Source organism: Triturus cristatus, chromosome 3_1, assembly GCF_964204655.1.
Source record: "Triturus cristatus chromosome 3_1, aTriCri1.1, whole genome shotgun sequence".
In the NCBI taxonomy this organism is placed as follows: domain Eukaryota; kingdom Metazoa; phylum Chordata; class Amphibia; order Caudata; family Salamandridae; genus Triturus; species Triturus cristatus.
Window position 1 is genome coordinate 367,589,950 of NC_140583.1, and position 20,319 is coordinate 367,610,268.

The following is a 20,319-nucleotide window of genomic DNA, read 5'->3' on the forward strand; positions in this document are numbered from 1 at the left end:
CCTCCTCAGCAAGCTTCCGGGGATTGGTCAGCTTGCTATCCACCAGGTGTTGACGCAGTTCAGGGAAACATTTTTCGAGCAGGTGTTCCTTCAACATCAAATCAAACAACCCCTCGTAGTCCCTCACCTCACTGCCCTGTATCCAACCCTCTAATGCCTTCTTTGCATAGTCCAGGAAATCCACCCAATTCTGTGAGCCCAGTTTGTGGCTACCCCGGAACTTCTGTCTATACTTCTCGGGTGTTAGTCCAAACTTCCTCACGAGCGCCACTTTCATGGTGGGGTAGTGGGTCTGCTCATCCTGCTCTAGGGCCAATAATGTATCCCTGCCAGCTGGAGGCATGTATTTGTACAATCCCCCTCCCCAATATTTCTCTGGAACCCCATGGACTCTTAAAGAGACCTCATAGGCCGCTAGCCACTTGGCGATATCAACTCCCGCACTATAGCTGGCTACTATGTCTTTTGGCAAATAGGGTTTGGGTTCCCTGGTGATTTCTCTTTCTTCGCTGCCACCATTAGGAACAGTGTGTGCCCCGACCCGTAGGATCTGGAGATCTATCTCCCTGAGCCTCAACTCGTGAGCCATCCTCCGTTCCTCCTTTTCTTTCTCCAGCTTCGCCAACTCCCATGTGAGCTGTCTTTTCTCCCTCCGATCAGTTAATACTGCCTCTGATAAGCCGCCACTAGAGACACTGCTGCCCTTCCTTGAAAGTGTTTTGGGCCCCTCTAATAGGTTCCCCACCTCAGGTTGGTACAAACCAGCCCCCTCGCTGTTAGGCTCTCCATCCCTGTCCTCCTTCTCAACCTTACTTTCTCGACGTGCCTCCCACCAAGCCCTCAAGCTGGTCTGGAGCTCACCCTTCTTTGCACCTTGGGGACAAAACACCCCCTCTCGCTGACAAAACTCTCTGAGTTGGGCCACAGTGTAAGTTTCCACATCCTCCAATACAAACTCCATTTCGAAAACTCAGGATAGAAGACAGTTGCTTACAGAAGCTATGCAGGGGGGTACCTTTTGTAATACCTCCTCCCACCACCAGAAGTACATTTGGAAAAAACAAAACTCGAAATCAGGAAGTCCGCTTGGAGAAAACTCCCGGTGTAGGCCTATGGACTACCCAAAGTTATTGTCGAGTAGACGCAAGCACAGCTCTATCCCACCGCTGAACACCAATTTTATGTTGGAAACCGGGCAACCGGGTTAGCAGTCACCAGGTTCCCAGCACAGTGGTAGCTTGGCTCGAGCGGTTGGGGGTCAGGCACCGTGTTAAGCGTACGTCACACCCTCACAATAACCATGCGTTCATCCGTTCCAAAAACGACACTACACCGTAAAAATTATGGGAGACAAGTTGAAAATATATATGTCTTTATCTTATTTTCTCTTAGTTGCAGGTTTCATAACATAAATACAATACAATAGGATTCTCCTTTAAAAGAGCAGGTCAAATAAATAATGCTACTTTGGAATTTCAATAAATAGGTTCAGGTCCTCATTAAGCAAAGAATAAATAGATGTGCAGTAAATACAGACGGCAAATAAATACAGTCAGACAATAAATACAGTGCAAGAATAAATTAGTGGAAGACAATAAATAAAGCACCCTCAATAAATAAGGAAAAGCAATCAATGACAGTTACAGATCAGATCACTTTCATGAGGTAACTTGGTCTTACTTTGCCCATACACAGCTCGTGGTCATTTGGGTGGCATGGGGGTGTCCCACCTAGATTGGTCAAGGCTGGGGCCTAAGCTGGGGCAGAACAAGGGTAACCTAAAGATCTGGCCCTCCAAACTACACAGCCCCTCACAGATGTCACTGCACCAGTCTTCGTTCACCCCTGGCACTCCCAGGCTGGTTCTAACACCCCTCTAGCCCCTAGAATGGTCTTGTAGGGCTCCACGGGACCTCAGACGCCCCCTCTACCACTTACTGCCCTTTTCACGATGAACGGCCCCGCTCGGCACCGTGTCGACGCCGTGAGGCGGCTCCGGATCGATGTCGCTGGGCAGCCTCGACTCGATGTCGCTGGGCGGTCTCGACTCGATGTCGCTGGGCGGCCTCGTCTCGATGTCGCTGGGCGGTCTCGACTCGATGTCGCTGGGCGGTCTCGACTCGATGTCGCTGGGCGGTCTCGACTCGATGTCGCCTTCCGGCGTCACAGGGACACGGTCTCCCCGCTTCCGGGTGTCTCCGGAGTGCGATCTCCACTCCCGACCTCCGGCGCGCTTCACCTCGGTTTCCGGCGACTCCGGTGGGCGGACTTCACTCCCCCGTCGACGCCTCACCTCGACCTCAGGTGAATCTCCACTCGACCTCCGGCGCCTCTCCACGACCTCCGTCAGCGCCCTCACCTCGACCTCGGGTGAATCTCCACTCGACCTCCGGCGCCTCTCCACGACCTCCGTCGGCGCCCTCACCTCGACCTCTGGCGGCTCCGGGTACGACGTCTGCTTTCTGTCAGCGCCGCTTCTCTACCTCAGGCCCCAGGTCTCCAGGCTTCTCGACGTCAGGACTCCAGGAGGACACCACTGAACAGGTCAGGAACTTGCTGTTCTTCCTCTTTAAGGCCTGTTTCAAATGTTCAGTTCCTTAAGATGGTTCTTCTGGTCTTGGTCCCACACAGGGCTTTAGGCTGGGCTTGGTCAGTAGGGACTAGCATCAAGGGTGGGTTTCTGGACCCCACTCCAAGCACTGGTTTCCACCCCTGCTGCCTTACTCCGACCTCCTTCTATCTCTGTGCTCTCTCTTCTCTAGTCAGATGCCAACTGCCACTCTGAGATGGCCTCCCAACATTCTAAACTGCCTCCCACTGTCACAGGGTTCTAGAATGTTACAGAAGGTTCTAGAAACCTCCAGTGGGTTCTGGTGATGTCACAGGTGACAATGGGTGGCCACCATTTTGTGGCTCAGGCCCTCAGACAGAAGTTCCAGGGGTAGGGAAAATGGCTCCCTGACCCTGCATCAACACTAAAAAGTCTGGTGGTTCCCAAAAAGGAAAAATTATAACAGGGTTTGAGGCAAAAGTGGGACAAAATAAATAATGATGAGGAGGGACCACCCAAAGGGCTGACAGGTCTAACAACCACTCTATTCTGGATCACTCTACTCTATGTCACTCTACTGCACTCTACGCAACTACACTCTACATCACTCCACAACACTTTAATCTATTCTGCACTAGTGCCTTCATCTGCACTCTACTCTACACCACCGCACTCTATGCCACTCTACTCTACACCTCTACACTACTCCACTGTACCCTGAACCACTCCAGTCTACGACACTTCACTCTACTCTTAAACACTCTACTCTACGCCACTGAACTCTACATCAATGCACTCTACACTACTTTACTCAAAACCAATGCACTCTACACCACTGCACTATATGCCAGTCTACTTTGCTCCACTGTATTTTTATAAAACTTCACTCTAGGCCACTCTACTCCACTCCACTTTACGACACTACACTATACCATATTCCACTCTATGACACTCTAATCCACTCTACTCCATTCTACAACACTCTACTCCACTCTATGACACTCAACAACACTACTCCACTCTATGATGCTCTACGCAACTCCCTCTATGCCAGTCAATGCCACTTAATGCCACTTTACTCACTCTATTCTATTACACACAACTCCACTTTACGCCACTCCACTCCACTGTATGCCACTCCACTCTACCCTACATCATCTGACTTTACAACACTCTACTCCACTCTATGCCAATCCACTCTCCTACATGACTCCACTCTATGCCACTCCACGCTACAAAAATCTACTTGCTCTATGCCACTCGACTCTACAACACTCTACTCCACTCTATGCAACACCCTCTATACCACTCCACAACACTCTACTCTATTCTGACACTCTATGCCACTCAACTTTACTCCACTCCAAGCCATTCCACGCTACGCAACTCTACTCCCTCGATACTCCAGGCCAATTCATGGCACTCCATTTCACTCCACGCCACTCAAGTCTACTCTACACTAATTCACGCCACTTCATAACACCCCACTCTATTCTGCTTAATGACACTCCACTCTGTACCACTCTCCTTAGCCCCACTAACTTTTAGCCATGCTGAACAGCAGCCACGCTGGTGTGCAACATGGCTAAAACATATTGCCAAACCAATAGCTCTTGCATAGGCAGGACATATTGGCTTTGCCAATGCTTATTCTTCCTCCCACTACAGCATACTGACCGAGCATTGGAAATGCAATCAATCTCACATTTGTTTTTTGTTTGAGCTTTTGGCATTGTAAATGGAAATGTATTTTACCTATGTGTTATGGAGTCTATGCATGTGGTGTGTAGTGGACGTATGTGGGTTAGCTTGGATTAGTTAGTGTGGAATTGTGTGTTGTGGAGTGGATTTGTGTAGTCGAATTATGTGGCATGGTATGATGTAGAATTATGTGGTTAGTAATTATGTGGTATTGAATGTACTGGAATAATGTTGAGTGGGATTGTGTGTTATTGAGTGTATTTATGGAATGGTATTTTGTGTTGTGGATTGGTATATAGTAGAGTTTAGTTATGTGGTGTGCTATTGAATTGCGTGGCATGACGTGGAATTGTGTGTTATGGATTGAATAAATGTGGTGTGTTGTGTAATTGTGTTGTTGAGTTGAATTATGTGGTTTGATGTTGAATTATGTAGTGTGGATTGGAAATGTGTGGTGTTTAAATGCGTGGCGTGGCACTGTGTATAAAAGCTTTGCTTTTTTGGTGATGAAGGAAACCAAATAGGTAGCAGCTAAGCTCCCTATGTGTGTTTGTGGTTGTTTGTGAAAATAAGAAAATGTGCAATAAGCGCATTTTTAAGTAAAATCGGATCTGCAGGTGTTAGAAAACCACACTCCCACACCGGAAGGGTGGTGGTGGGTCTTCCAGACATACACTGTGGTAGCTTGGCTCGAGTGGTCAGGGATCAGGCACCGTGCTAAGCATACGACATACCCACACAATAACCATGCGTGCATCCGTTCCAAAAACGACACTACACCTTAAAAATTATACTGAAAATATATCTCTTTATCTTCTTTTCTCTTAGTTGCTGATTAAATAAATAATAATATAATCACAGTACACAAGGCTTTTCCTGTGGAAGGGTAAGTCAAATAAATAACATCGTAACGATTCAATAAATAAGGTAGATCATAAATAATCAAGGCATAAATATAAGTGCATTACATGAAAGGCAATTAAATATTATGAGGCAATAAATACTGCGAGACAATAAATACTGTGCGACAATAAATACTGTGAGGCAATAAATACTGTGAGGCAATAAATACTGTGAGGTAATAAATAGGATTAATACAATAAATACAGTGCTCTCAATAAATAATAAAAGCCAACAATGACACTTGAAAATCAGTTCACATTCCTGAGGTACTATGGGATGATTTGACCCAATCCCAGCTTGTAGAGATTTGGATGGCCTGAGGGGTATACTCCCTGGCTTGGACAAGGGTGAGGCCTAACTGAGGTAGATCAAGGGGGAATCTAGAGATCTGGCTCTCCCACACTACACAACCCCTCTGTATTAGTCTCAGCTCACCCCTGGCACTATCAAGCTGGTTCCAGCACCTCTCTAGCCACTAGGATGGTCTCTTAGGGCTTCACATGGCCTTAGGCGCCCTCTATTCCACTTACTGCCCTTTTTATGAAGTTCCGACGCCGCTGGAGTCGTGTCGACGCCGTGAGGCGGCTCCGGTTCGATGACGGCGGCCTCGGCGCAATGACAGTTCTTGACGACGCCGGTAGGCGGTTCCGGTTCGATGTCGGCGGCCTCGGCTCGATGTCGACCTCCGGTTCGATGTCGTCAGGCAGTCTTGGCTTGATGTCGACTTCGGGCGGCTCCGGTTCGATGACGTCGGGCGGCCTTGGCTCGATGTCGACTTCCGGCGGCTCCGGAGTGCGATCTCCACTCCCGACCTCCGGTGCTCCTTTCCTCGGGTTCCGGCGACTCCGGAGTGCGACCTCCACTCCCGACCTCCGGCACGATTCCCTTCAGGTTCCGGCGACTCCGGAGTGCGATCTCCACTCCCGACCTCCGGCACACTTCACCTCGGTCTCCGGCGACTCCGGAGGGCGGACTTCACTCCCCCGTCGACGCCGCACACTCGACCTCGGGTGACTTCCTCCTCGACCTCTGGTGTCCCCCCGACCTCCGTCGGCGCCCTCTCTCGACCTCTGGCGGCTCCGGGTACGACGTCTGCTTTCCAGTCAGCGCCGCTTCTCCACCTCGGACTCCAGGTCTCCAGGCTTCTCGACGTCGGACTTCAGGAAGTTACCAGTAACCAGGTCAGGAACTTGCTGTTCTTTACTTTTAAGGCCTGTTCCGGCTGTCCAGGTCCTTAAGTTGGTTTTTCTTGCTTTCTCCCACACAGGGCTCCAGGCTGGGCTCAGTCAGCAGGGACTAGTATCAAGGGTGGGTTTCTGGACCCCACTCCAGGCACAAGTTTCCACCCCTGTTGCCTCACTCCTTCCTCCTTCAGTTCTGTGCTCCTCTCTCTTCACCAGTCAGGTGCCAACTGCCAACTCCAACTGCCAACCTGGAGATGCCTTCCCAACATTCTAAACCGCCTTCAACTGTCACAGGGTTCCAGAATGTTGCAGAAGGTTCTAGTAGGTTCCAGTGATGTCACAGGTGACAATGGGTGGCCTCCATTTTGTGCTCCAGGCCCTCAGACAGAAGTTCCAGGGGTAGATAAAATGGCTCCCTGAATCTGCATCAATACTAAAAAGTCTGGTGGTTCCCAAAAAGGAAAAATTCTAACAGGGTTTGAGGCAAAAGTGGGACAAAATAAATAATGATGAGGAGGGACCACCCAAAGGGCTGACAGGTCCAACACGCGTCCCCCCCAGCTGAAAGTGGGGAGAGCTACCCAACCCCTTGGGAGTTCTCATCACTAAGGCGGAAATACCTTGAGAGACCGTCTGCATTGGCGTGGTCCACTCCAGGCCGATGTTCCACCTGAAAGTCCATTCCCTGTAGGGAGATAGACCACCTCAACAACTTGGGATTCTCCCCCTTCATCCGCATCAGCCAACGAAGGGGTCTGTGGTCGGTCTGAACTAGGAAGTGCGAGCCAAACAGGTATGGCTGCAACTTCTTCAGAGCCCATACCACTGCAAAGGCTTCACGCTCTATTGCACTCCACTTCTGTTCCCTGGGAAGTAGTCTCCGGGATAGGAAGACCACGGGTTGATCCAGACCCTCTTCATTGAGTTGCGATAACACTGCCCCAATGCCATGTTCTGATGCATCTGTCTGGACAATGAACTTCTTGGAAAAGTCTGGGGCCCTTAAGACCGGGGCCTCGCACATGGCTTGCTTCAGCTTCACGAAGGCCTGCTGACAAGCCTCCGTCCAGACTACCCGTCGAGGTTGTTTCTTGGGCGTGAGCTCCGTGAGGGGGGCCACGATGGTACCGTACCCCTTCACGAAGCGGCGGTAGTATCCGGTGAGGCCCAAAAATGCTCGGACCTCAGTCTGAGTCTTGGGGGGTTCCCAGGCCATGATGGCCTCGATCTTCGCCTGGAGGGGTTGCACCGCTCCCCTACCCACCAAGTGTCCCAGGTACACTACCGACCCCTGCCCGATCTGGCACTTGCTGGCCTTGATCGTTAACCCAGCTTGTCTCAGGGCCTGGAGAACAGCTTGCAGGTGACGCAAGTGATCCTCCCAGCTGTTACTGAAGACGGCTATGTCATCCAGATAAGCAGCAGAAAAACTCTCCATTCCGGTGAGGATCTGGTTCACCAGACGCTGAAACGTGGCAGGTGCGTTCTTGAGCCCAAAGGGCATCACACAGAACTGGTAGTGGCCATTGGGCGTGGAGAAGGCTGACCTTTCCCTAGCTCCATCAGTCAAAGAGATCTGCCAGTACCCAGAAGTAAGGTCAAAGGTACTTAGATATTGGGCAGCTCCCAGCCGGTCAATCAATTCATCCGCCCTAGGGACCGGATGAGCATCAGTTTTGGTTACTGAATTCAGTCCCCGGTAGTCCACACAGAACCTCAGTTCCGGTTGGCCACCCGGTGGTGCGGCTTTTGGTACTAACACCACCGGACTGGACCAGGGGCTGCTAGAAGGTTCGATCACTCCTAGCTCCAGCATCTTAGTGACTTCACTGTTAATGCTGGCCTTCACCTTGTCTGCCATCCGGTAGATCTTGGACTTCACAGGTGGGCTGTCTCCTGTGTCCACGTCATGGACGCACAGGTGAGTCCTACCCGGGACAAGGGAGAACAACGAAGAGTACTGCCCCAGGACCTGGCGGCAGTCCTCTTGCTGTTCAGGAGTTAGGGAGGGGGAGAGAATCACTCCCTCCACCGACCCATCCTTCTCTTGAGACGCAAACAAATCGGGGAGAGGCTCGCTTTCCACGTCCTCTGCTCCGTCAGTCACCATCATCAAAATGACTTCGGGCCTCTCGTGGTGGGGTTTGAGGCGGTTGGCATGCAGCACCCGTAGGGGCTGACGAGGGGTCTTAAGATTCACCAAGTAGGTAGCCTTACCCTTCTTCTCCAATACCTCAAAGGGTCCTGACCAGCGATCCTGGAGGGCGCTCAGCTCTCCTGGTTCGATCACCCACACCTTCTGGCCAGGCTCCAACTCCACCGGGTGAGCGTTGTGGTCATACCACGCCTTCATTACTGCTTGGCTGGCCTCCAAGTTGTCAGAAGCTTGCTTCCACAACTTAGCCATTTGGCTCCGGAAGGCCAGCATGTAGCTCACCACATCCTGGGGAAGCTTTCTGGGAGTTCTTTCCCATCCGTCTCTCACCAGGTTGAGAGGTCCACGTACAGGGTGCCCATACAAAAGCTCGAAGGGACTGAAGCCCACTCCCTTCTGTGGCACTTCCCTGTAGGAAAACAATAGACAGGGTAGGAGGACGTCCCATTTCCTCCGCAGGCTTTCAGGCAGACTTCTGATCATGCCTTTCAAGGTTTTGTTGAACCTTTCCACCAGACCATTGGTCTGGGGGTGGTAAGGAGTTGTGAACCGGTAGGTCACTCCACACTCCGTCCACATCGCCCGCATGTACGCTGACATGAAGTTGGTCCCCCTGTCGGACACAACTTCCTTGGGAAAACCCACTCGGGTAAAGATTCCCATCAGGGCCCTAGCCACAACAGGTGCTGTAATGGTCCTCAGAGGTATTGCCTCCGGGTACCGTGTGGCATGATCCACCAGAACCAGGATAAACCTGTGACCAGCTGTAGTAGGTGGATCTAACGGACCCACAATGTCGATGCCCACCCTTTCAAAGGGGGTGCTAACCACAGGAAGTGGTTCCAGGGGAGCTTTCAGCTTCACCCCTGTTTTCCCACTGGCTTGGCAAGACACACATGTCCGGCAGTAGGTATCGGACGACACTTTCATTTGAGGCCAATAAAAGTGTGGGACAAGACAGGCGAAGGTCTTGTCTTGCCCCAGGTGTCCTGCCAATGGGATCTCGTGAGCCAACTCCAGAAGGAAGGCTCGATAACGTTGAGGGACTACTAAGGCTCGTGACGATCCATGTAGGGGTGCCTTGGGTTCACTGTAGTGGAAGCCATCCTCCCAGTAAACACTGTAGTTCCCTTCAACGTTCCCTGCTGCCTGGGCTTCGGCCTGTCGCCTCAGTCCCACAAGGGTAGGGCACTCCCTCTGGCCCTGGCAGAATTCCTCCCTGGACGGGCCTCCCTCCACGTGCCACTCGGCCGGGATGGGTAGGTCCTCCAGTTCGGTGACATCCCCCACCGCAGACTCCTGGTCCACCACCTCCGGTGGCCTATCCGTCCTACGGGGGGCAGACGCCGAGGCAGGCTCCTCCTGTCCTCGGTTCTTCCCTTGACTGGCAGCTGGCTGGGCCTTTGTTCCAGGCTCCAGCCGAAACGAACTCCCTCTCCGGGTAGTCGCGGACCTTGTGCTCACACAGGCCCAGTCAGGTGTACCCAGCATCTCAGTGTGAGTCCGGTATTCCACCTCTTTCCAAGCATTGTGCTCCATGTCATTCCCCAGTAGACAATCGACTGGCACGGCAGGGCTTACGGCAACTCGAAGTGAACCTGCAACCCCCTCCCATTCAAAGGGAACCTCGGCCACTGGATAGTGGCCTGTTCTGCCGTCAGCCATCGCGGCTGGGTGGAGTACATTGGGAATTACCTGCTCTGGAGACACCAGTTGGCTACGCACCATAGTCATACTGGCTCCTGTGTCTCTCAGAGCCTCCCCTCTTTGGCCGTTGATGGTGACCCACTGCCCATACTTTGCGGTATTTGCAGGCACCTGGATCTTAGGAACCATCTCCCGTTCTCCCAGGGACACTAAAGTGACACCCGCCCACTCCCTTCCCTTAATTAAAGGCATCTCCTCCCCGAGCACTACACTAGCTACTCCGGGGGTCTTTCCTCCAATGGGAGGGGGTGGTCGTTTTGGGCACTTCGCATCTCCCTTATAGTGTCCAACGCCACCGCACTCGAAGCAATGGACAACCCTTGGCTGCTGACTCTGGCCAGGATTAGGGTTTCTGGGTGGGTTAGCCCTAGGGGTGAATCCTGTTCCCTTACCTTGGAAATTATTTTGGGGGCCTTTGGAGAACTCCTTTTTCTTTTCCCCTCCCTCTTTCTTCTGGGGGGCGCCCTGTCCGGCCTTTTGAGTATCCCCTCCAGTCCCCCTTGTGGACACCCGGGTACTAGCCCAAATGTCCGCCTCCTCAGCAAGCTTCCGGGGATTGGTCAGCTTGCTATCCACCAGGTGTTGACGCAGTTCAGGGAAACATTTTTTGAGCAGGTGTTCCTTCAATACTAAATCAAACAACCCCTCGTAGTTCCTTACTTCACTGCCCTGAATCCAACCCTCTAATGCCTTCTTTGCATAATCCAGGAAGTCCACCCAATTCTGTGTGCCCAGTTTGTGGCTACCCCGGAACTTCTGTCTGTATTTCTCGGGTGTTAGTCCAAACTTTCGTATGAGCGCCACTTTCATGGTGGGGTAGTGGGTCTGCTCATCCTGCTCTAGGGCCAATAATGCATCCCTACCAGCTGGAGGCATGTACCTGTACAATCCCCCTCCCCAGTACTTCTCTGGAACCCCATGGGCCCTTAATGAGACCTCATAGGCCGCTAGCCACTTGGCAATATCGTCGCCCACACCATAGCTAGCCACTATGTCATTCGGCAAATAGGGTTTGGGTTCCCTGGTGAACTCTCTTTCTTCGCTGCCACCATTAGGAATAGGGTGTGCCCCGGCTCGTAGGATCTGAAGATCTATCTCTTTCAGCCTTAGCTCTTGAGCCATCCTCTGTTCCTCCTTCTCTTTCTCCAGCCTTGCTAAGTCCCATGTGAGCTGTCTTTTCTCCCTCCGGTCTGTTAACTCCACTTCAGACAAGCCACCGCTAGAGGCACTGCTGCCCTTCCTAGAAAGTGTCCTGGGCCCCGCTAACAGGTTCCCCACCTCAGGTTGGTACAAACCAGCTCCCTCACTGTCGGGCTCTCCATCCCTGTCCTCCTCCTCAGCCTTGCTTTCTCGTCGTGCCTCCCCCCAAGCCCTTAAGCTGGTTTGGAGTGCACCCTTCTTTGCTCCTGGGGGACAATACACCCCCTCCCGCTGACACAACTCCCTGAGTTGGGCCACAGTATAGGTTTCCAGGTCTTCTAGCACAAACTCCATTTTGCCCACTCAGGTCAGAGAACAGTTATTTGCAGAAGCTATGCAGGGGGGTACCTTATATAATACCTCCTCCCACCACCAGAGTGGTGGTGGGTCTTTCAGACATACACTGTGGTAGCTTGGCTCGAGTGGTCAGGGATCAGGCACCGTGCTAAGCATACGACATACCCACACAATAACCATGCGTGCATCCGTTCCAAAAACGACACTACACCTTAAAAATTATACTGAAAATATATCTCTTTATCTTCTTTTCTCTTAGTTGCTGATTAAATAAATAATAATATAATCACAGTACACAAGGCTTTTCCTGTGGAAGGGTAAGTCAAATAAATAACATCTTAACGATTCAATAAACAAGGTAGATCATAAATAATCAAGGCATAAATGTAAGTGCATTACATGAAAGGCAATTAAATATTATGAGGCAATAAATACTGCGAGACAATAAATACTGTGCGACAATAAATACTGTGAGGCAATAAATACTGTGAGGCAATAAATACTGTGAGGTAATAAATAGGATTAATACAATAAATACAGTGCTCTCAATAAATAATAAAAGCCAACAATGACACTTGAAAATCAGTTCACATTCCTGAGGTACTATGGGATGATTTGACCCAATCCCAGCTTGAAGAGATTTGGATGGCCTGAGGGGTATACTCCCTGGCTTGGACAAGGCTGAGGCCTAACTGAGGTAGATCAAGGGGGAATCTAGAGATCTGGCTCTCCCACACTACACAACCCCTCTGTATTAGTCTCAGCTCACCCCTGGCACTATCAAGCTGGTTCCAGCACCTCTCTAGCCACTAGGATGGTCTCTTAGGGCTTCACAGGGCCTTAGGCGCCCTCTATTCCACTTACTGCCCTTTTTATGAAGTTCCGACGCCGCTGGAGTCGTGGCGACGCCGTGAGGCGGCTCCGGTTCGATGTCGGCGGCCTCGGTGCAATGACAGTTCTTGATGACGCCGGTAGGCGGTTCCGGTTCGATGTCGGCGGCCTCGGCTCGATGTCGACCTCCGGTTCGATGTCGTCAGGCAGTCTTGGCTTGATGTCGACTTCGGGCGGCTCCGGTTCGATGACGTCGGGCGGCCTTGGCTCGATGTCGACTTCCGGCGGCTCCGGAGTGCGATCTCCACTCCCGACCTTCGGTGCTCCTTTCCTCGGGTTCCGGCGACTCCGGAGTGCGACCTCCACTCCCGACCTCCGGCACGATTCCCTTCAGGTTCCGGCGACTCCGGAGTGCGATCTCCACTCCCGACCTCCGGCACACTTCACCTCGGTCTCCGGCGACTCCGGAGGGCGGACTTCACTCCCCCGTCGACGCCGCACACTCGACCTCGGGTGACTTCCTCCTTGACCTCTGGTGTCCCCCCGACCTCCGTCGGCGCCCTCTCTCGACCTCTGGCGGCTCCGGGTACGACGTCTGCTTTCCAGTCAGCGCCGCTTCTCCACCTCGGGCTCCAGGTCTCCAGGCTTCTCGACGTCGGACTTCAGGAAGTTACCAGTAACCAGGTCAGGAACTTGCTGTTCTTTACTTTTAAGGCCTGTTCCGGCTGTCCAGGTCCTTAAGTTGGTTTTTCTTGCTTTCTCCCACACAGGGCTCCAGGCTGGGCTCAGTCAGCAGGGACTAGTATCAAGGGTGGGTTTCTGGACCCCACTCCAGGCACAAGTTTCCACCCCTGTTGCCTCACTCCTTCCTCCTTCAGTTCTGTGCTCCTCTCTCTTCACCAGTCAGGTGCCAACTGCCAACTCCAACTGCCAACCTGGAGATGCCTTCCCAACATTCTAAACCGCCTTCAACTGTCACAGGGTTCCAGAATGTTGCAGAAGGTTCTAGTAGGTTCCAGTGATGTCACAGGTGACAATGGGTGGCCTCCATTTTGTGCTCCGGGCCCTCAGACAGAAGTTCCAGGGGTAGATAAAATGGCTCCCTGAATCTGCATCAATACTAAAAAGTCTGGTGGTTCCCAAAAAGGAAAAATTCTAACAGGGTTTGAGGCAAAAGTGGGACAAAATAAATAATGATGAGGAGGGACCACCCAAAGGGCTGACAGGTCTAACAGCAGGTAAATACACACAATTCATATAGTACAAATTTACTGCAAAAATTGTGATGCCAAAATCCTCCTTATTGGAAACCTGGCACTTCAAAGGCAAATTGATATGCTAAATCAGATCAGCTAAATTAATATGAGAACAGAAGCTGAAGGGGGTTAACAGAGGGCACCTCTTCATGGTAGACGGAGCCCCTTTTTTCTGAATGTGTGTGCCGGTTGTTGGTGAGGGGGTGTGCCTTTTAGCCCACTATTAAAAACATTATCAGAGAAGTACCAGGCCTCCCACATCTAGTAAATATGAAGCTGTCAGACAAAAACTAGCGCTATTCATTAAATGACACATTTTTTCTGTCACTTTACAAGAATACAGTGAACAAAACAAGCAAGGGAGAAAAGCGAGTGTTTTCCTTGTACTAGTGATGACAGACATGCAGCATTTATGGTGATAACAAGAAATACTGAGCAAGAAGCCAGGTTCCGGTCTGTTTTTTGACCTAAAGAGGAAAATATTTTGCATTGTCCCTATTAAAGAATGAATGCGACCACTAGTCCTGCACATTTGTTCCTTCCTCAAAGGAAACGTAATCTCTCCTGGTATTTGGCAGATTTCTACCGTTATGAATTACAGGTAGATTTTTTTTGCAAAAGATGAGAGTCTCAGACAAGACAAAGGCATGATGTCGCTGAATGCAGCTTCTCCACCGTAAATTGGGGCGAGGAGGCTAGTTTAAATCCATGTGTCCACACCCAAGGATTTCTATTCCACTATTAATGCAAAAAACATACAGCGCACTGACAGTTGCCAAAGCAGACTACCAGTTTGCGTACTTCAATGAAACATAATTGTAATATTAAATTAATGTGGATTGAAAGCTGTCAACAGATGCCCAATGTAAATGGCACGTTATCAAAACTTTAGTGAGAGCCCTTGAGATTATGGACTCCATACAAATGAAGTCCATCAATACGCAAAGCAAGAATGGTACACGTAACTCGGAAATTAGTGACGTGATCAAAGTATATGTAAAATTAAGTTTCCAGCAAGTCTCTCAAAGACAGAATCCTGTGTGCTGTACCACCAGGGACTGATTGGTCAACTGTATTTAAATGTCCAAGGTGCCAATGCACTTCACATAATAGCAACTCTTGTACATGGATGGGCTGTTAAGTTGCAACGAGGTGGGGTTCTAGTGGATAAATACATTAAAAATGCAACAATAACATCCTCAAAGTGTGTGTGTACGCACGTATACAAGGGGGACAAGATAATGAGTTTTTAGAGAATTGGGATTACAAACAATGTGGACTAAAACACAGTAAAACTAAAGAAGGTCTCAGGAGTTTGGAATGGAATTCCTTCATTTAAGGTGGAAAATAGTGAGCACAAGACTAAGTTAAAGTGCTATAAAGCATACTCAAATACACTATTAAGTGCTACCTTATCTCATTCTCAAAACGTCGCTGTGTCGTGTGGCCCCTTGCATTCTCTTTGCCTTTTATTCTCGCCAGGAATCACAAGCAGCTCTAATAAAGCACCCTATTCCATAAATAGGACCTTTTTTTTGTTCTACTATCAAGCTTTGTGTACACTTTGTCAGTGCACCTCAAACCTGATGTGGCATGTCTGCGGTGTGTTGCTTGTTTGTTAAGAAGTCTGTGTGAATTATTGGAGACTGATAGTTTTGAGTGTTTTTGAAGACCCACTGCAGCTTCTTTTGTGTTCTAGTGATCGATGTGCGTGCTGTGTTGTTTTTCATTATGTGCTGTTGGACAGACCTGTGCAGCACCTCAACAAGACATTGTGTTATATCAATGCTTCGGCGAATATTACCATTCGCACTGATGAGGACTAAAGTCACAATGGTTTTAAAATTAGGCAAATGTATGCATTAATGTGTAAGGATGACAGGCCAATGTGGATTCAAGGCGACTAAGTAACGCTTTTTAAAACATCTACGTACATACCGAAATATTGCCGTAACTCCTCTTGCAGAAGGTCTTTAATCTAAGCTTGCTTATCAGAGACCTTTCTGTCCAATGTGGCTGCACTATGTTTCCACCACGTTCGTACTTACGAGTTCTATTCCAGTGTCTCACACTTCCCTCGAGATTCCTTAGTAGTGGACAGCGTGAGAGGTATTGTTTTGTGTTTCTACCTGAGATGGATACTCTCACCGAGGGCTGTGCCTTTGTATGTATATGCAGTTATGCCTAAACTGTGGTTTCTAGGAGCGTTGTGCCAGTAGACTCCTTAGGACTTGTAGCAACATGGCCCTCTGGTGAGCTTTTTGAAGTTAAGCGAAGATTAGCAATGCTGTCGCCTTCTTTTAATTAAGCGCACTACAGCAGCAGAAGTGGATGATTTTACCGCTCCCAGCACTTCACTCTCGACTGGAGGTGTTGCCGCCTGACATCACCGCGGCAACTTACGTAACTATACCGTAGGAGCGGTGACTCCTCTCACCCAGAGAACAGCTTTAGGCTTGTCACAGAACCCAATTCAGCCCAACAAAAAAATACTGCCTTCTTTTGGGTAGAAACGTTTGATGCACCGTTGTTTTAACTGTTACACGTTAAAAAAGGAAAACTACTATAAACTGTTATGGCTCATGTTAGCATTCTCTGTGGAGGCACGTAGTGCATGCCAGGAGGTCGCCTCTGTTTTTCATCTTGCCTGAGGCTTCACAGTAACAACATGGAAAAGGGGGGGCAGGAGAGACAGAGAGTGTGTGCTGAGATGTGGCCTCTGTTGTTCTGCCTGGCTGAGGCACGGAAGTGGAGCGGGAAATTTACAACTTGGACTGCATGAGGAGGGGCTAAAGGCAACACGGGCAACGGAAGGTGGACAGCACTTGCAGCTACGAGCAGGGAACATGAGCAGGAAATAAACACTAGAAGAGGCAAAAGCAGAAGTAGTACGGGACACGATTAAATAATCCATGTAACAGGGGCAGTCTCCAGGGCGGGACCAAAACAGCAAAAGGAGGGACAAATGTAGGCTATTCACCATTGAAAAGAAAAGAAAAGCACATGAAGGAACCAATCATAAGCGATAGGTGTAATGAATGCCCATACAATAAATACAGCATGTCTCGAGACACCAGGTGCGCAACGCCCATTGGGCTCAAAGGGCTTCAGCCCCCTCCTATCCCCCCCTTCCTTATGTGCCAGCCCGGGCTGAGACAGCTTCCCGGGCACACACACAGCCGCACCCGAGTAGTTCACAAGTCTCTAAAAGACCATTTATATGTTAACGAGGTTTTGTTGCTTTTCACCCCTTTTCAGAGCCCCTGCATCTCCACTCTGCATAAGCAGAGCTCCCCTCCCCCAAAATTGGCTCTAGTTGCGCCTCTGCGAGAGACAGTGCATACACAACCTAGGCGAGACCTAAAAAAGGGTCAACCCACTTCAACCATTGGCTAACTTCACTTTGAGCAATAGCATTCTGCCGTTTCAAAAAGACACATCCGAGCACAAAGTAGTGCCCTTAAGTGGCAGTCACTACTATGGTAATACTTGCTTTTAGAGACACAAAACATATTTTTGATGTTGCCATATTATTTTAGATTGATGATGGTCAAGCCGTTTCCCCAACAATAAAGTTCTGTAAACACCTTGGAAAAACATCGACAGAGCCAAATGAGTGCTGGCCAAAGCCAGACATTAGATTTAGCAAAGCTTCGTTTTTAGGTTTTCAGGTTTGTAATGAAACATAAACTTTTTCCAAAGACGTGCGGATAACAGGATGTTCAGTTTATCATGCCATCCTAATGGCTGATGAAAGGCTGCTTAGGCGCTAAATACAAACAAATATGGAAAAGTAAAAAACATACGCCCATTGAAAATTATTAATTTCTGTGTGAAACACTGCATTTGATAAACTGTCATACTCACAATCACGCGTGATGGGCGATTTATTGGATTGTATGCACAAGCCCCGTGCAGCAAGCCAATTCAACTTCTAGGATGGTCTGGTCCTGTGCTCACCTCAACCACATTTGTTGTTCATTTCCATGGCAACCGGGTCCCCTGGCGACATAAAGGTCACGTGATCTTAAGTGTCGCCTATCTTCCGGGAAATAATATGCGCATGTTAACAGTCTAACATTTTCAGCGAAATGAGCGTGCCTGCGTTCAATTGCAGGTGGCCTGCCTAATAACTGTATGGCTTCCTTAAGTGACGCTCATCATGGTCGTATAAGACACACCAGCGCAGTGTGTGGTCCACTGAAGCCAAGGATACTTAGACGTGTAATTTGTATTTAATGTTGTAAGCGCCTGTATTGGCATCACTGCATACAACAGGCTTTTGGCTAAAAAGCCAGGACTGGCTGATAGAATTCCGCTGTCACAAGGGGGCACTATCATTTGTTTACTTATGCCGCTGTGTATGTCTGTCTTTCACGCCCCTCGCATGCGTCCAGTGACGACACCACACCGCCCCTTTGTTGACTACTGCTACTTCCGCGTTGTTGCCAGGGTTCCTGGGTGTTGTATTTTTTTTAAGGGGCTGGGCGGCCCTGTGGCCTGCCGCATGGACTACCCTTCCCATGCAGCACTGCGCGCGTCTCAGCCCTACGTACATATTGTTTTCTTCTGAAGGTGGCGCTGCACAAACGGAACTGTACGTTCTGACGAATAAACAAACGGAGACCTGTCTCGAAACCGGGGGATGCTGATGTGAGACCCACGAGGCCCCTTATGCATCGTGTGGAAAGGCGGGTAAGTGATCTTGCTGGCGGGAAGGTGGAGAGTCGGACATCTCTTTCTGTAGATGCAATATACACGTCTCAAGCAGCAGGTAGTTAGGAAAGGTTAACCCCATCGCCGTGCCTCCACTATGCCAGTAATACACGACATAAGAACAACACACTGCGCAGTGTGCATGAATGCGGTCTTGCTCTTTGCACCACCTTCAATAACCACGAAGGAAGTTTGTTAGTCTTACCACGCCCCAGAAACAGAGTATATGAATCCCTACTAAGCAAGGGTCTGTCGCTGGTCTCCAGCCACACGTCCAAAACTAGATCCGGCTACCGAGGTAAATGTACCCCGCCCCCCGTCTTAAAAATCCTAAACGTTTATTTAAATGTTATATTGCTTATTCCACCCTTCATGTTGGCTTTGCGATATCTACCGCGCCGCATGCAGTATGCGGCGCCTGACTGGTAAGCCTGCGCCCGGATCTTTTCTAGATCTCGAGTGAGAAAGTACAGTATACACAGGACGATGGTGAACAAATACATGACAGTCACAGCAAGCTTATCTGCCTTATAGCAGCCTTCTGAATGCCATACATGACCCTGATAATAGACCTCAAATTGCCATATTCCTGATAATAGACAATAAATTGCCATATTCTCCCCATTAGAACTCCCTTAATAATACCAGAAATATACACAACATATAGCTTGTCTAGAACATAGTCGTGTTTCTGGGCTTCATAGTGGAACGGACTCCATTTCAGGATTATGAACAGTTCCATATGGTGCACAGATTAAAGGAGTTTAACCTAATGTAGCGCTCTCTATAGGCTTGTGATGTCCCAGCCTTTTGTTGGAGCCTATCTGGTATGTATTCTCCAAGGTTCTGTTCATTGTCCAATTAAACTTCTGAACCTCCTACGAGAATTATTTACTTATTCTTTTCAATCTTTGTTTTGTGGCTCACTCCATACAACAATGTATGGGTTGAAGTTTGTGGAATATGGCCACTAATTGAATACCTTTATCTAAGTTGAAGGGATCTTGTGTCTAACGCCAGAGCCATACCCCTGGTCCCAATACTCACAAAAGCATTTTATCCATTCCCGAAGATCTATATGTTTGTGCCCAGTCATTCATGCATAGTATGCTCCTGCCACTTTCATACCCATGACTAAAATATCCAAGACTTGTCGATTAACAGATTGCACTGTTGACAATAAACAACACTTAAAGATTTCTGTCCTTCAGTCTTTGCCTCCTGTGGTCCACTTCAAAGGTTCCTCTTCCGACCACTCAGTGCATACATACATAACCAGAGACAAGATATTATTACCTCCACTCAAGAGACCGGAATCCTGGCTGTCATTATTGACCATTAATTCAGTCCTTCGGAGTCCAGTATCTCAGTTCCTTCCCAGGCTTGGGTAGTTATGCAAGTCATGAAAAAGTTTTTGAGCCACACTCTATTTTAAGAAAAACTACTTTCCCACTCCAAAGCCGAATGGGTCTGTGAGAAGTTGGCCTGGTATATGATGTTCACTAGTTAAAGGGACCACCTTGTACCATGCCAAGCAACCCTTATGGTGTGGTTGTAAGTCAACCTTTTCGGACTAGCTGCCCTAGTGGTAGCGTAGGCTAAGCAGTCTTTGAGGCTAAACTCGTTAAAGCGTGTTAAGCAGGCTGTTTTACCATATGTAACCCCCCTTTATACCAATGAAAGGACACCACACAGATATATATTCAAAATATATATGTATTTATTACTCAAAGTATCCCCTAGACTCTTTATGAGCACAGGAGCACAAATCGTTAAACAAGAAAGTATTACAATATACAGAAGTTGCACTTTATATGG

General features: G+C 49.2%; 2 protein-coding genes across 2 annotated transcripts in view; one reads left to right on the plus strand and one right to left on the minus strand.

Annotated features, from left to right (window-relative positions):
* Positions 1-18,082, minus strand: part of PIERCE2 (piercer of microtubule wall 2) — a 108,823-nt gene extending 90,741 nt beyond the window's left edge. Inside the window, exon 1 of the mRNA XM_085644139.1 lies at positions 17,653-18,082. The gene's annotated coding sequence lies outside the window, so the exon portion shown is untranslated. The remainder of the gene's footprint in view (positions 1-17,652) is intronic.
* A 230-nt stretch (positions 18,083-18,312) lies between these two features.
* The window catches only part of CCPG1 (cell cycle progression 1), a 436,684-nt gene continuing 434,677 nt past the window's right edge, over positions 18,313-20,319 (plus strand). Inside the window, exon 1 of the mRNA XM_085644140.1 lies at positions 18,313-18,480. The gene's annotated coding sequence lies outside the window, so the exon portion shown is untranslated. The remainder of the gene's footprint in view (positions 18,481-20,319) is intronic.